The sequence below is a fragment of the Macaca thibetana genome, chromosome 4 (genome assembly GCF_024542745.1).
Source record: "Macaca thibetana thibetana isolate TM-01 chromosome 4, ASM2454274v1, whole genome shotgun sequence".
NCBI lineage: Eukaryota > Metazoa > Chordata > Mammalia > Primates > Cercopithecidae > Macaca > Macaca thibetana.
In genome coordinates this window covers 124,325,566-124,329,856 of record NC_065581.1, presented here as the reverse complement: position 1 = coordinate 124,329,856, position 4,291 = coordinate 124,325,566, and positions in this window count along the sequence as shown.

Here is a 4,291-nt window from a genome sequence, read left to right as displayed (position 1 = left end):
TTATCTTGCCCAAATTCCTTTCTAAGGAGGCTGGGAACTCATGCCCTACAAACCATAAATTCTCATCAGATGGGTTTTATTTTATCCCGTGTATCATGACTTACTTTTCAATCTGACTCTGGCATAAATTTACAAGACAAGGAAAAAATATTTAACCTCAAAATATATTTCCTTGCCTTATCTTGAAATTGCCCTGCAAAGTCTCTTGTGGGAAAAATCCACGACCTACAGAGAATCTCCTTTCCCCTTTGTTTTCCTTCCTTTCTTTCTAGATCCAAAAGATAATCGACTAAGAGCCAGGCACCCTTTTAGGTCTGATCAGAAACAATTTACAACCTGCTCTCTCTCTCTCTGAAGTCTGCTATCTGAGAGATTCCTCTGCACAATAAAACTTGGTCTCCACAATCCTTTATCTTAACTTGAACATTTCCTTTGATCCCAGGTCTTCAGATGGACTCAACCAATTGTCAGCCAGAAAATATTTAAATTGTCCTGCCTTTCTGAACGAAACCAATGTATTTATTGAATATATTTGTCTGATGTCTCATGCCTACCTAAAATATATAAAACCTAGCTGTACCCTGACCACCTTGGGCATATGTTCTCAGGATGTCCGGAGGGCTGTGTCATGGGCCATGGTCACTCATATGTGGCTCAGAATAAATTTCTTAAAATATTTTACAGAGTTTCACTCTTTTCAACAACAAGTAGGATCTGAAAATGTATCCCCTTGGTATTCTCTTAAAAAAAAAAAACTGTAGCCCTCATTATTTTATTCTGAAATCTTTGACTTGAGAGTATAAGCAAATTTGAATTTTAAAAAGAAACTATAAAAAATCTGTAGGCTCATGCTTAAATTTGAATGATGATAATTTTTATAATTATAATTACATTTTATAATTATGAATTATTAATCAATATTTTGGAGGAATTTGCATATTTAACTCTTATAGTAATCTTTAAATTAGGGGTTATGATTCTCATTTCACAAGTGAAAAAACTAATGTCCAATAGTTCAAGGCTGTTTTTCAGGTTTTCACAAGTACTAGGTGAAGCAATCAAAATTAGAACCAACTTACCAAACAATATTGCTTTGTGATAGGAATAAAAAGGTTTAATCACAATTGAGGGCTTGACTTTTCTCTCTGACACTACAGGCAACTCAGGTCAGGCACTGAGGCTGTTTATTAACTAATTCTTTTCTGTGAAGTTATTGAGCTATTGAGCTTCATGGAATAACCAGAGAACCCATTTATATTTGTGTATATTCCAGTAAAGATACTGGTTAACATAGAGCATTTTGATATTATCTTCTGATCTATCCCGAGAGGCATGGAGGCTAGCGACCCTGAATAGATAGGTCTTTCTATGTTAATTATCAGAAATGATGCATGCCTTTGGAGGTTTTTAAACATCTATAACTAAGAGGATATACAGACTGGAACTTTGTGTTCCTGATTCTGAATTCTGATGATACTCAGTTAGTTGAGAGATGGTAGTAGTTACACAGGAAGAGACCTCGTAGGTGTAGCAGGACGAAGCACAGACAAAACTCCTTAGACACTGAGTTAAAGAAGGAAGGAGTTTATTCGGCTAGGAGCATCGGCAAGACTCCTGTCTCAAGAGCTGAACTCCCGGAGTGAGCAATTCCTGCCCTTTTTAAGGGCTCACAACTCTAAGTGGGTGCATGTGAGGGTCATGATCGATTGAGCAAGCAGTGGGTACGTGACTGGGGGGCTGCACGCACACGTAATCAGAACGAAACAGAGCAGAGATTTTTACAGTGCTCTTCCATACAATGTCTGGAATCTATAGATAACATAACCGGTTAGGTCAGGGGTCGATCTTTAACTATGAGGCCCAGGGCATGGCGCAAGGCTGGCTGCCTGTGGATTTCATTTCTGCCTTTTAGTTTTTACTTCTTCTTTCTTTGGAGGCAGAAATTGGGTGTAAGACAATATGAGGGGTGTTCTCCTCCTTTATAGGGTACATTAAACTGAATAAATAGTTTTAGCCACATTATCTTGTTATATGATGTTTCTTTCTGTTATCTGTTATAAATACTATCTGGCTCTACTGTATTTCTTTCTGTTATCTAAGTACTCTCTTTAAGTACTACAGAGAAGATTCAGCTGGGCTGCAGGAAGATATTTTTTAGCAAGTCATTAATACATACTTGGGTTCATGAAAGTGAACCAAAAGGGAGAGTTCAAGAATATTCCCTTCATTGCTCAAAGTGGAAAATCTGGAGTTGACTTTGTAAAAAAAATTACAAACTGCTTCAACCGTACCCAAGGGCATACAGAATAAAATACACCTGTGTAACCATACCTTGTCCAGTTTATAAAATAAAACATTACAAATGGTAATGAAAACCATGGTATTAACCATTCCATAGACCTAGTTCCTCCTTAAGGTAGCCATTACATTGAATTTGATATTTATTATTTCTATGCATCTATTTTTTACCTTACTGCAGATAGTTTTCTTAAACAAGATATAGAGCTGTTTAGCCAGATTATATAATTTTAAACTTCATAGGAATGACATTATATTCCTCATGTCCTTCCACCTTTTTCACTCAGATTTGTTTTTGAGGTGTATCCATGTTGATACACGTCACTCTAGTTCATTCACTTATCTGTTATATAATATTTGTGGATTTAAAATCTATTTTTTCTTGAGTCAACATTTAGAACTTCTAAAATTTATTGTTTTACAAACACTGCTGCTTTGAACATTTTCTACATCTCAATATACAGGAGATCTACAGACTATCCAGCTAGAATAAAGGAGTATTACTATCCTCAAATGCACTAGAGATTTTCTAAATTTGTCTTTCCACCTGATTGTAGCAATTAACATTCTCATGATATAACACAGCCTTTTTGGTACAATTAGATATTGTTAATTTCATGGACACAAAAATTACCTCATGGTTATTGTAATTGGGTTTTTCTGATTACTAGTGAAATCCCATTTCTTATATTTTGACGCTCGAGGTTTTACTTCTATAAATTATCTCAATATTATTGGTTTATCTTGCCATTTATACACTGGACAGTTTTCTTAATGATTTTAATGTATTCCTGATATAATCTATACCATCTCTTTAGGGTTGCATACATTGCAAATATCCTATCCCACCTTGTAACACATATTTTAATGTTTTTCTTTTTTTGCACAAGCATTGTAACTTTTAAGGTAGTCAAGCAGTTTTTAATTTTAAAAAATTTCCCTACTCAAGGACAAAAATTCTCCTTTACCTACACCTTGTATAAATCAATAATGCTATTTTATTTTATTTTTTCATATACAACACATTGTTTAGACCTTTCATTTGAGTTCATTATTTCCTCATGTTTGTCATATATCATGTTTTTATATATGAAATGCCTGTTTTTTTGGCTTTATCTAGTTCCACTGATCTCTTTATCTATTGTCTATCCCTGAACCAACTGTACAATGTCCTTGTTGCATAAATTTATGATTTCTTAATATCTATACCATTTACTTTTATAGTCTTCAGAATATTCCTATTACAAGTACACAATCTTCCCATATAAATGTTAGAAATAACTGGTCAAATTAATGATTGGCAAAATTTCTAAACTTAAAGATCAACTTGAAAAATATAAATGACTTTAATATATTGCTTCTTTTATCCATGATCATTATTTGCCTCTTCATTTCTTTAATCTCTAAAATCCTTTAAAAAGTTTATTGAATTTTCACTATCATGGTCACTCATGTTTTTTATATAATTTATTTCTGAATAACTAGTCTATAATTTTATTGTATATTCTAAAGTTATAGATGTATTATCCATCTGTTGCTGAGTTATAGAAAAGGAATTGACATTTATACATTGATTATAAACAACAATGTTGCTGACCTCATTTATTAAGTATAATAAATTGTCTATATATAATCCTTAGTAAACCATGGAGAGAGAGATATATATATATATATGCCTTATATAAAATTTAAAAATATCATTTACCTGTGTGTGTTTTATTTTCTTATTTTACAGTTTTACAAAGGTATCTGGTACAATGTTTAATAGATGCAATGAGACTGGGTATCCTTGTCTGATTCTTATTTTTTAAGAGCTGGATATGTTGGTTCACAACTGTGATCCTAGCACTTTGGGAGGACAGGGTAGGAAGATCACTTGAGCCCAAGAGTTTGAGACTAGCCAGGTCAACATAATGAGACTCCATCCTTAATTTTTTTTTTTTTTTCAATTAGCTGAGTATGGCAGCACATGCCTATAGTCCCGGTCACTCAA